The sequence below is a fragment of the Bombina bombina genome, chromosome 6 (genome assembly GCF_027579735.1).
Source record: "Bombina bombina isolate aBomBom1 chromosome 6, aBomBom1.pri, whole genome shotgun sequence".
NCBI classification, from domain to species: Eukaryota; Metazoa; Chordata; class Amphibia; order Anura; family Bombinatoridae; genus Bombina; species Bombina bombina.
In genome coordinates this window covers 131,824,244-131,837,899 of record NC_069504.1, presented here as the reverse complement: position 1 = coordinate 131,837,899, position 13,656 = coordinate 131,824,244, and the positions used below count along the sequence as shown (strand labels likewise).

Sequence of the window (13,656 nt, the reverse complement as noted above, 5' to 3'; positions counted from 1 at the left end):
TGAAGTATCTCTCACTGACATGCTGCAGGCAATCCCACCCCCGGCAGACAAAATATGCTAATGAGCTGTGCCTGTGTCTGCAATGAGCTCCGTAACAGCACTGACTGAAGCTGTATCTCTGTCAGAATCTCTCACTCACTGTGCATTTTTAAAAAAATCAGATCTCTTCTGCTAGTGCTGTGCTGTGTATTGCAGGCTGTTTATTTGCAAGATAATCTTGCAAATAAACAGCCTGCAATACACAGCACAGCACAGAACTAGCAGAAGAGATCTGATTTGAAAACGCACAGTGAGTGAGAGATTCTGACAGAGATACAGCTTCAGTCAGTGCTGTCTGTTACAGAGCTCAGTCTCCACTCTCCTGCAGAACGTCCCCTCAGTGACTGTCTACCTAAGCAGCATGGTTCAGGCAGTAGCCCTATTTCACGCCCTAAATGACTAAAGTACCAGGCAATCTTACTTACTCCCTAACTCAGTCAGATTCTGCATGCCGCTGCCCCCCCCATAAAAAAGCACAATTAAAACAATAAAAGTTTTCACTTAGCTGCTCTGATTCAGGGCCCCCTTGCACTGGCAGTAAGTCCACTCCTGCACATGCTGGCTGCTATCTTCTGGCTGCTGCCTGAGATGCTCCTCCCAAACACACAGTTCTTAGTGTGCGAGTGTCACGTGACAGCTGGCTCCCGCACACTAAGAGCTGTGCGATAAGGAAGGCAATGGGCTGGCCTGTAGGTGGCGCTGCAGTCAATGCAGGCTGAAAGTGGAAAAAGTGCGATAGATAGAAATATAGGCAAAACAGCCCTTTCCACTTTCAGCCTTAAGAATTAAAAACTGCAGTTTTAATGTTTTTTTACTCAAAACTGCAGTGGAGCCTGCAAGATTGTTTTATTTTATCAACAATAAAGTTTTAAAAATTTATTTATTTATTTTTATTTCTAACTTTTTTTTTTTTTCATTAGGGGTCAGGGGGTTCCAGGGGTCAGGGGTTCCAGGGGTCAGTCAGGGGGTTCACGTGCTCAAGTGCTCCTATAGAGGAGCCTCCACTGTGTGGCCTTAACATCCTCCAGGTCAGACAACCGTTGTTCTAGTTCTACTACTTGAGTGGTGTATTTTTTGACCTCCTGCCTAAATGAAGATATCTCTGATTTAAATTTTATCTTTAGAGACTCAAAATAGGGTGATAGAGATTCAATAATGTCTTTAACTAAAAGTTGTCTCGATAAAGGGTCATTTGGTGTAGATGAGCTAGTATCAGGGTGAACTTCCACTAAAGTTTCTACTGGTTGTTTAATTTTCTTATCTATATTAGTGGCCATTATTATAGATTTTACTCTAGCCTGTAAGGTAGGGGAAAGGAATTTCTCCATAGAAAAGTAAAATAGAAATAGTTCAAATATTTCAGGATAATAAAACCAATATTTAGTTTAATATCTGATAAAGAACCAAAGTGAAATATGTTTCTGTATTAATTAAATATTAGATGGAGAAACAAGGATGAAAATACACTCTGTGTGGTTTTTTAGGCCCCAAAAGGCCATCAAATCTATATCCATAGACACAAATCTCACAAGGTTTACGAGTTAATGATTCACCCTTTCTCTATATAGATTCTATATAAATTCTTATTGAATGTAGAAAAAAAAAAGAAATTTCTTTAAAAAAAAAATGAGGTTGCTGTTATCTTAATTCACTAAATATCTTTGCTGGGGTAGCCCAGTTTAAATGGAAAAAAAGAAGTATAAGATTTTTTTTAGCAAATCCTAGTCATGGTCATATACAGCAAGCAGGAGAAAAATATTAAAGTTATCAAGTATAAACTGATTTATTAGGTGTATAAAAAATACCAATAAGGTGAATTTTTTTTCAAAAAGAGAATTTCATTTAAGTATAACGTCACAGCCAATTCCCGGCAAGTGTAAGGTCGCTTTAAGTGTGTTGGTAAGTGTATTGGTATCTTCACTGGGGTAACAGAACTAATGAAACAGCAGCAAAAAGAGGTTATGCAGTCTTGCAAAGATTCGCCTTCACTTGTATAGCATGGGGCACTGTGAATTCTGCACCCAGACTATTTTACCAAGCATACACAAGAGTTACTCTTTAATGTGATTCATTTTCGTATCAAGAAATAGGGATGTTTCAAAGCAAGATGAACCTGAAACTTCACCTGGGCTGGTGACTTCGCTGGGGTTAGAGTGGGATTTAAAGTGATAGCAATGAAATTATAGCTGCAGAATGTAACGTCAGAGGATGTAACCCAAAAACAATATACCCAAACTATAGCTCATACCCCAGACTCACAAACCTAACTACAGGGCTTACTTCTTTAACAGATACAAGAGCTGCATAGTGTATGGGCGTCTTCACTGGGGTAACAAGCCCACTGGAAAAACAGAGGCTGACAGCTATTGTAATACTGCAGAAAGAAAAGTTCCTCTCTCTTTTTCTTTTTTTGCTTATAGAATCTCCATTGAGGGGGGTTGTAACTTCATACCCAGACTGCTTTTACCCAGCATACAGTCCCAATTCAATAGAAGAAATATGCATGGGGTCAGGGTAGTAGCGTATGTAATTAAGCACAAATCAGTCGGAGATCAATAAGGCAAAGTGCACCATAGACTCCCAGACTCAGGTACCTAACCACAGGACTTACCTTCACTTTTAGCCTCTTAAACTCCGGTGCCCAGACTGAAGACAGCAAATGCCCAGAATGAGGGGCTCAAAGAACAAAGCCTCCCCTTGCACCATAGGGGGTCAAACAACGCTGCGTCCCAGCATGTACAACGCAGATGGAGAGCGCTGTGGAGGTGGAGCGGATGTCTGTATATACGAACGGCTTCTTCCTCCTGACGTAGCAGGCACCAAACGTTAGGCCCCACGCCAAGGTGGACCGCTTGTAGAAACCCTTCCTCACCGCACTCATAGGCACATATATATGTGACTGTGTAATGTTTTGTTTTTTTAGAAAAAAAAATGCTCAAAAATAGTGTAAAATATATTTTTATCTCTTTGCAAAAACTAAAACCAGGCTCAGTCAGGCAGGCAAGGGAAAAAAGAAAAAAATTGTGCTAAAACCTTTTAAAAAAACCTCTGCGGTAGTTCCACCCTTGCCTAAGGTTATGCTAAAGTTTTCCAAAATTCCTCTGCCAGACCATTGGTCCCACTGCCCCCCTTCACTGCATCTTCCTGGACATCAGATGCTCTGCAGTGTTGTAATACCACATAACAAAAGTACTCCTGGTCCCACCAGCTATCTAGCACCTGAGTTTCTGTTGTAGTACTGTACTACTATAGCAATGACCCAGAAGCACAGCAGCACTGATCATTACCATAGTCCATAACATAATAGTATATAGTAATGATAATAACCAGAGTATCCTGGCTGGCTCTTTACCTTTCCTGCTGTCCAGACTCAGGAGTAGTTTGACACAGGCTGCAGCAGCTGCCCCAGACTGTGGTGGGAGGGAAGACCAGAGTACTCAGGGACTGGCTAGTAGTGGCATTGGCGTGCATGCTCCTTGACTCCAAGGTTATTTTCAAATATTTGTTTATTAACAGTTCTACAAAGATTTTCTAGGTGAATTACTCCTGAACATTCAACCCTCCAACTAGGGATTATGACTCCATGTTCTGGTGTTGCTCTTTGTGTGAAAATGTTCATTCTACACTTTAATTCCTAAATATACTTAAAGGTTACTATCATATCACCTCTCACTTTTTCTCACATGTAGAAGTTTAGTGTCCTTTCTATCATTTTCTAGTTTATTTATATCCTTCTGGAGAAATGATGTAATAGTCTTAAGAATTGGCAATTGAACTGCTGAAAAAAATGCCAAAGAAGGAGCTGTATGTCAATTCAAAGCAAGGATGATCTTCAACATTTTTATGAAACACAGATTCCAATTATGCTGGACCTTTGTGTAAATATTGTTATTCTAGGGATACAGAATGGGCTTAATTATATCAAGGGTTTTGAATTTCTTATGTTCCTTACAATGCGGTGAAGAAATCGGAGAAGCTGGCTGCAATTATTCCTGATGATTTAGACTTTCCAGAGCTTTGATGTTTGGGATCCTTCTGTATAAAAGCTTATTCATTCCATCAATAGTGGTTTTGTATCTGGAGTTACTGGAAACAGATGCAACAAAAAAAAAATCTCTTTGACAGATGACCATTTAGGCAGAGATCTTAAGATTGTGAATCTGTTTCATAGTAGCAGTTCTTGTAGTTCCTTTAACTGGTTAAAAAAATCCTTGCAACCAAGCTTCCCGGTTTAGTGTAATTACAACCCTAGGTGCAGAGACATAATTCTGTTAAGCTGGAGTGCAATCTGGATTAATTTCATTGCTAAGGGGAGTCATCTTCTAGAGTCTACTCTGTTAATCAGGAAGAAAAACTTTAGTTTAGTTAGAAAGTTGTTTTTTCTAACACAAAAAATGTGATGCTCTTTTCTGTATTTGACCTGTTAGGGAGTTATACAGGAAGTTTCTCGTATAGTCCCATGGGCCAAGGATTAAACATTCTGATTTTGGGTCTCCAAAACTGAGAAGTTATTTTTTCTGCTTCCAGGTTGTTTATTCTGAAGAATGTATGTGATGTTCTTCCATGAGAATATATTTTTTTTTTTACCAGAAGTTCCATAAGAAACCTTTAGATGGAGACTAACTATGTATTTGGTTTGTGGGCATTCACTATGGAAGTAGTAATGATCACATAGATATTCAAACTGGCAACAGTGCAATTTTTTGTTTTTTCTGAAAGGTCAAGGAAGACTAGTATAAAATTGTATTTTCGATTTTTGCCTAGTCAAGAAGAACCTAACTTGGGTTTCAAATCTGGTTCTTTCAGAAGGTAGACTTACTGGTTAAATCCTAATTTCTCCAGTTTATCTGCCTTGAGTTTGACGACTTGAAAACTTACACTGATGCCTGGATAATGACTCGTTGCTCAGAAAGTAAAGTGTTTTTCTTAAAACTTGTTTTTCACTCTCTTAAAGGCCTGCAAAGCACTACTAGGACATATTATAAAGTTGATATTTTAGGGTGGTGTGAAGAATGAGCTTTTTACTGGGCTTTTCTTACCTTTTCTGTAAATTCAGAGTGGCATGGATATTGATTTAGGCATTATCTCTCTTGAAAGTTCAGATTTCTGCTCTGCTACGTTTCAATGGAAAATCTGTTCCAGGTCTTTGAAAGAATTTGTCCTGTTTTCAGTGATCCCATTTTTTCTGTAGTAAATTTAATGTAATTTAGCAGTTTCTGCAACATCATCTGTTTGATACGTAAAATGCTTTTGAAATTGCTGCTTTAGTGACTGCCAGAAGAGTGTCACCGCTTTTGGATCTGCTTTGTTGTTTGTTTTTGGAAATTTTATCAAAATAAAGTGGTTTTGAAGTTGTTTTAATTTCTAAAATATTTGACAATTTTTTAAACTTTTTTTGTAAAATATTCTGTTCTCGTCATCTGAAGAAAAGCATATAAATTGGTAAAACAGGATTAAATATGCTAAAGTGAGATGAAACCCAAATTGTTCTTTCATGATTGAGATAAAGCATGCAATTTAAACAACTTTTCATTTAACTTCTATTTTCAAATTTGCTTCATTTACTTTGTATCCTTTATTGAAGGAGCAGCAATACTGGGACCTAACTGAACATATCAAGTTTAGCCAAGAGAGATAAATGTGCAGCCGCCAATCAGCTGCTCCTGAGCCTACCAAGTTATGCTTTTCAACAACGTATACTAAGAGAACAAAGCAAATTAGTTAATTGCATACTCTGGGGCCAATTTATCAAGGGCCTAACAGCAGTTATGAAGAAGTGGTCTTAAGACCACTGTTCCTTAACTGGTCTGCCGCCTCTGAGGTTGCGGACATCAATCCACCCAATCTCATACGATCGGGTTGATTGACACCCCCCTGCTAGTGGCCGATTGGCCGTGAATCTACAGGGGGCGGCATTGCACAAGCAGATAACCAGAACAGATCACCAGAAATGTTAAATTCATTCAGCAATATCTGTCGGACATGATCCGTTGAGCTTATCATGTCGGACAGACATTTGATAAATCGGCCCCTCTGTCTGAATCACTTAAAAACATATTTGCATGTTAAAAAGGTACATTTGTTGTATATTGAAGCTAACAGGAAATCAGCTTTTTCACAAAAGATATTTAAGAATGAATTGCTCATTGGTTAATAAAGGCCTTCACAAGCACAAGAAGTTGTAGTAAACAGAGTTATATCCAGTAACAAAAATGTATGCAAAGCAAATCTTTTAATGTCCTATTAAGAATTCGCTTGGTCTATTTTATGCTTTTTGTGTATTTTCCTCTTTGCTTTGTGTTGCCTTTTAAAACTATAGCGATGCGGTTTTCACCCACCTTGAAATCACTGAGCAGCAGGGCCAATTGAAGAGTGCAACAAGTGAGTTGTTCAGGCTGCAGAGGGGCACAGGATGATTAAAGTAGTTAGCTCAATTTCTCTGTGCTCTACCATGTCACTATGAAGATAATCAAGAGGATTCTTAACAACCTAAATCAGGACTGACGATCACTAATAAAGTCATTGTTAGCAAAATTATCCCACACAAACCTATGAAAACTATGTAAGAATAGATGTACAACAATCTAACAGAAGCTGATTTATTAAATAAATAAATAAAGGGGGAAAATATCCCTGTTCTGGGCCGAGAATTAATCATGGGCATACGGCAGCTTAGTTAGCTACTGAATGCAGAAGTAGGTGGCCATTTGTGGACTTCAGCTATTTTCAGTGCTGTATCTATTCTTGTGCAAATCCAAATCTTAGTGTGTTGCACTTTCACAAAAATGAATCCGGTGTTCTATCGAAAACTCCAAGAAATCGAAAACTCCAAGATGATGTCACTTCCTGTAAATCCATACATCTGATGGGACTACAATCGCCTATCTTTACTATCTATTTTGCCTCCACCTGGAGGGTTCAAAGCCCCCCTTGTAAACCTCACACCCCAAGGTTTACTTGGGGTGGATGCCAGAGGATCGGTGGTGTGCCAGAAGTGACGTCATCTTGGAGCTAATGAAGCTGCCGGATGCCCATGCCTACTGAGAATAGAATTTTCTCCCCAGCTTTTATATATTACTGTATTTTTAAAATAATGTAATCCCATAACCCTTAGCAGTCTACCGCTCCTACAGCCCAATTTATTACACACTTCTCACAGCAAGATATTGCTGGTTAAAGGGAGATGCAACCCAAATGTTTTCTTTTATGATTCAGATAGAGCATGCAATTTTAAGCAACTTTCTAATTTACTCCTATTATCAACTTTTCTTTGTTCTCTTGGCATCTTTATTTGAAAAAGCATGAATGTAAGACTGCTGCTCCTAAACTCATCCACCACTTCTGAGGTGGCAGACAGCAATCAGCCCTATCAGATACGATCGGGTTGATTGACACCCCCTGCTAGCGGCCGATTGGCCACGAATCTGCAGTGTGTGGCATTGCACCAGCAGTTCACCAGAACTGCTGGTGCAATGATAAATGTTGTCGCTGTCAGCATTTATCGATGTGCGGCAGACATGATACGATACAGCGTATCATGTCCGTCCCCACCTTAATAAATTGACCCCATGACTTGGACACAAGAATGCCTGATTTAAGACTAGAAAATGGTTAATTTTATCAATCTAAATGCAGACCGGACAGGTTTAATTAAGTGCCTTTGTTAAGTGCCTTCTTCCTTACCTATATCACTATCTCTGCAGGTAAGGTAAGATAAATATTGGAGTATTTATAAACTATAATCTTTCACATGATCTATAAATTGATGCAGCCATGGTCAGTTCCGAAGATGATATTTGTGATATGCAGAATATCACATCTTTTAGGCCTGGGAGATCTAAAAATTTACATTCTCTTAAATTGACTATTACCTTGCTCTAAATGCAAGTACACTGGACTTTCATTTCTCTACAGGTTGTACAAAACACTGCACCTTAATATGATTGGTAAAATGCACGTTAGACACTGGCTTTCCAGGCAAGTTCCCTGAGTTGAAATATATGAGAAGCTGGATTAACGGAGATAGTAATTGGTATTAGAATCGGAAAGCAACAGGAATAATTTAAAATAGAATGGGTAAATGGGAAAATTAATTTAGTATTTAGTTTTTTGGAGGTCACAGAGAGCCATAGGAGTTGAGATGACAACCATGTGTAATCTTTCTCTATTACTTCAGAATGGTTAGAGAAATAAGTCAATCTCAGAATCCTACACAACTACAAATTAAGTTGAAAGAACAAACTATATCCACAAAACAAAAAGGAATCCTGAGCTTTTGAGGATAAACATTAAAAAATGTACTTTATTTTCAAAAACTGCTGCTCGCCTGATACACCCCTTGGCAATCTGGGATTTGTAGTATCTAACTTTCTCTGTTTGGTGACCCGTATCCTGCTGGGGCAACCACTGAAGACTATATCCATAGTTGATAAGAAATGCAAGAAATAGTAGAATCATAAAATTGATTTTACCATATGAATTCTGTTAACGATATTTAGTTTCTTAAATTTGTCTAGGGTTAAGGTAAATAAATATCTTTAGAATACAACAAAATTCTTTCTGAAATATATAGGTAAAAAGTGCCTCTGTCAGATATAAGCGGTACAATCTGTAATGGTGCTGTCATAGCCTGTACCTTTAAATAATTTTTGAAGCTCTTTTGTGTAAAAACCGAAATAAAAATGGTTAATTTCCTCGGTTTATACAAAGTGAGGCAATGCTATTAAGTAATTGTGTTGCTTATATGAATATAATTTTGATATTCAATAAGATATATACAGGCAATCTGAATAAGATTTAGCAAGGAAGAGTGTGAGAAAAACCTTAGATGCAAAATTTAGGATTTAAAACCCTTAAACTCAAATGAAGATACAGAGGATTCAACAAGGAATGATTTCACTTTAAATATATTTCACGCACTCACAACAGCCATACTAAAATATATACAATAGCATCCATACAAACAGTTCCGGTATTCAAATATCAATAGGTGATAAGTTTAGACCTGATTGACCGTTATCCAGGAATATACCAGAGAACAATTTATGAATGTCACAAGTATTGAGTACAACGTTACCAATCTGTAGCGTGGAGAGCGGTACTTTAGAATAAAAGTCTGGAAACTGCAGCGGCCAAGTGTGGAGCAGAGCGTGACAACTCCTTTGAGAGCGGTATCCGCTGTGTGAGTGCGGCAAGAGCGAAGAGGAAATGTAGATCCGGTTGCTCAGGAATCTTGTAAACAGGAACTCCGTGGAAAAAATAGGTTTGTTTGGAAACAGGCTGAAATTACAGTGTAAGGAACACTTTGAAGAATCAATAGCAATAATTCTCAAGATAGGTTTGACCTGTGGATAAAGTTAGGAATACGTGTTAGTATTAACACATATGGAAAACAACTTCAATTTTCAGGCAATGATGACCTGGAACTGCTTCCTTAAATAGGCCTGTGGTTCAAGAGGAAGTGAAGGATTTAAAGGTATATCACAGGTGCAGTCTCAGAAACAGTTGGAAGAAATGTAAGAGGTATAACGACTTCTTAGACATACTGGGAAACATCTTGAAGAAGTTTATGCTACCTAAATGATCACAGAATAAATTCTAGAAAACAGGCTTTCCCTGTATATCCTGCTAGAGGAAATCAATGAAGCTTTTAAGCACTTGAATTTAAGTTGATGGTGGTATAGGTGGGACAGAGCTGATTAATCCTTTAGGTTCAACTAAGTGGCAGGTAATTGGGTCTTTCTTCAAAGCTACAAAGGGTGACTCCAAAATGCACAGGAGACTTGATAGTGTTTGGAGGTTGAGGAACATTTAGGTTATGCATTCTAAATATTGCATTAACTTTACTATACTGTGATCTAGTAGGTATTTTTGATATGCAAACAATAATACCCAATATTTCTAACTGGGACTAAACTGTTTAGCTGACAAAAGTACCAGTTACTAAATGCATCAGAGCTTCTAAGAAAATAATGTTGTTGATAAAAGCAGGTTTGCACAGAAGCCTCTGGGACAGAACAACGCCTACATCTTGTCCAAATATGTTTTATTTAACAACAGGGGACAGGGTTAGATTTTTTTTATTTACTTTCTGAAAATACTAGGTTTTATTCATACCCAATGGTAAACAAGAACCTATTGTGTTGATCATAAGAATTTTGTCATAGTCACATAAAATACAAAAACCAATAGCATAAACAAACAGATGAGCAAACATGGGTCTGATTGGAAAATTTAGGCAAATTTAGTCTGAAAGGGATCCCTTGAAAAAGCCGGTCCACGGCGAAACATGTCGGGTAGATTAGGGTCTTGGTGAGGAGTCTTAGGAGCTCCTGTTTTTAGTTAGCCTTATGCTATCCTCAAAATTACTGTAGTCGCTATTAATATCCTTCGTGGATATTGTGTTGATATTTAGATACTTTAAATTTCACTAAGCATGTTAATAAGATATTGCATAATTGCCACGCATGCTCATATTGAATTATAGTGTTTGTTGAAATTTTGATACTTTAAACCTTACTATGCATGCTAAATAACAAACCGCATAGCTGCCACGCATGCTTAAATTGAAAAAACAACTGAAACCAACTAAAAAAATTTGGGCTTAATAAAAGTAGACAGAAAACCTCAAGATCTTAGTTGAGAGATATATGAGGAATGTATAGTAACGGTTTTAACTCTGATAGAAGTTAGATTACCACACACATAAATTGTGGTTCCAATACTACTAGATACTCAAATATGCTATTGAAGGCTAAGCAAATGAGGTTATACCACAAACATTTGTATTACATTTCATGTGTGCTGATATTTTGCTGATACGTTGGTATTTATACCATAAACATTTGTTTATATGTTGGCATTTATACTATAAACATTTGTAATACATTTAATGTGTGCTGATATTTTGCTGATATGTTGGTATTCTAAATGATATTAGGCAAGACCAACAATATACTATATAACTATTATGCATGCTCAAATTCAAGAACAATTAAAACCAACAAAATTCTGACAAAATATAGGTAAATAGAAGATTTACAAAGAGTAAGTTTGATTGATAGATGGAGACTGTATGAAAACGGCTTAACTCAACATAAGCCTGAATACACATACAAACTGTTGTTCTCTATACTATCAGATATTTGAACACAATTAAGATCTTACTATTGTGATATTCAAACAGTAGATTAAGTTCTGAATAACACAAGTCTACTAGTTTATCAACTACTACAATCTCTTATTTATAAATTTACCAAAAGTACGATATCATAATTTTGTTCTAAATAAAATGTTAAAACACATACTTGTGTCTAAAATGCGCTATTAATGTTAAACAGATTATGTTACATTATAAACATCCAAAACAAATGCAATATACTCTATGTGTACCACTACCAATAAATACACTTGTATCTAACCTCAACAATAAGGACAAAGGATTCACCTTTGCCCAGAGGTAATGTGGATGGCAAGCAAATGCTGAAGCGAAATATGGTACTAACACACAGCAACCAACCGCCTTCGAGTCCAGAATAAAAATCAACCCACTACTGACGAAGTTACTAAATATTTAACCCTTACGGTTGTTTAGATTACGCATATATATTGCAACTACCTATCAAAGTTGAAAACCCCAACACGAAAATACTAAGGGGCAAGCAACGATCTTATTTGATAAAAAAGGACATAATGCTGGTATATGTCCTGGCGTGCTGTTAAAGCCAAGTATAAATATTATAAATAATTTAATCTATGCATATGGGAGTAACACACAATAATATCAAAGTGACTTACTGTGTATAAACTTCACAACAATTAACCTTTGTGGTTACTCTAAGAAATACATATTTTTACACAGATTACAATTGTTGGGCTAATATCAGTTTGTGTTTGCATATATATATTTCAGCAAATCATCAATAAGATATCTACTAATTAATTTCAATGAGGATACATAAGAGTGTTTTTAATAATTGTTCCTATTTTATGATATAACTAATAAAAGTAAAATTTTATATTCACTTCCACAAGTTCAAAACTAATGTCCTGATTAACTATATCTAGTCAAGGCCACCTAGAGTGCTACAAATGTATTCTTTTTTAGAGCAAGTCTCTTTTCGCTCTCACCATTTCAAGCTCTAAATATATCTTAGGAATCTTTAAAAATCTTTATATCTGTATTTGAATAGTTACATGGCAAGATACGTCACAATAACCAAAAAACTATAAAACTGATCATGCTTTAGGAAACTGCTGCATCTTGCCAATGTCTGAAGTACACTATTAAAATTGACTTTATTCTACCAAGATACAAAACATAAGGCTGTAAGTAACTAATAGTTTAGTTTATTACAGTGCAGGCAATCCTCAAGGCCATATACACACTGCTTCATTGCTGTTTATTCTGCTGGATTTAAACCTTTCTTAGGTAATCTGGGTCATCTGCCTGCTCTCCTCCTCATCTGCTTCCTCACCTTCTTCATCATAATCATCCTCGTCATCTTCAATAGCTTCACCAGTAAAGTACAGCACTGAACGAGGTATTATTTATTTACAAAGGAAGTGCCTAATTTCAAAGTCTGCAGTGAGTATTGCCTGTGCATCATCACCAAAATCTCCATTTCCATGTATTTCCGGAGGACTGAGGAATAATTTCTAGACAATCAAAAGAGAAGGGATCAGATTCATCAGACTCGGACCTCATTTTATAGGTCTTCGTTTACAGCTTATTTGTGAAGTATTTGGTTCAAAGTTAATTTCTAAAGTGAAGATCGTAGTTTGGCCAACTTCAGAAAACTTTACTTTTATGTCTTTCAAATGTTTGAAAATAGGTTTGTCGTGTTCCTGGACCAAGTCACTTAAGAGATCAACATTCTTAAATACAGTTAGCCAAAACTCAGGGATTCCTTTAGGATCTTCTTTTTCTTCATCTTTTTTTCTCCTCTTCTAGTTTTGCTTTGTCTTTCAGGTCTCCTGTAATTTCCACATCTTCATCAACTTTACACTCAATTTCTTACTCAATGGGCTCAAATGAGGCATTTATTATAATGCTTCTCTTATAAAAAAGAGGCTGATCTAAAGCAACATACTTCTTGTTGAGCTTGTTAACTTCTTCATAGAATTTAGCTTCTATCTGAGCACATTTTACTTTGAAGATTCTTTAGTGCATTAACTCTTTTCTTGCCTACTTTTGGAAAGCTTTTTATGTAACCTGTTGGCGTTCCAACAAGATCATCCAGGTGTTCCTGAAGAGCAGCTAGTATCTGGGGATTCTGCATCATTTGGGCTGTCAGTTATCTTGCTTTGCTGTTGGCCTCCTCTCCAGTTTCATCTTCTTCATCTTCAACATCTTCCCTTTAATATGTTGCTGGTCAAGTTCTACCTGTTCTTTGTTGTCTATGTTTGCCATCTTTGGCTTTCTTTTTTTAAATCATTTATTTATCTCCAAGCACAAAGCACAAGTCAGGAAGTACAACTTTATCACACGAATACATTTCTTTGTTTAACAGAAAGAAGAAAAGAATGGTTAGCAGTCAGAAAAATAAAAACAATCAATAGATGGTTCACTCTTAAATTCAGAGGATCCACAGAGTCATAATTTAAGGAAGTTGCTAC

At 36.8% G+C, this 13,656-nt stretch overlaps 1 pseudogene; it reads right to left on the bottom strand.

Annotated features, from left to right (window-relative positions):
* Positions 1-12,454: 12,454 nt before the first annotated feature.
* Positions 12,455-13,450, bottom strand: LOC128664982 (nucleosome assembly protein 1-like 1; annotated as a pseudogene).
* Between the last annotated feature and the right edge of the window lie 206 nt (positions 13,451-13,656).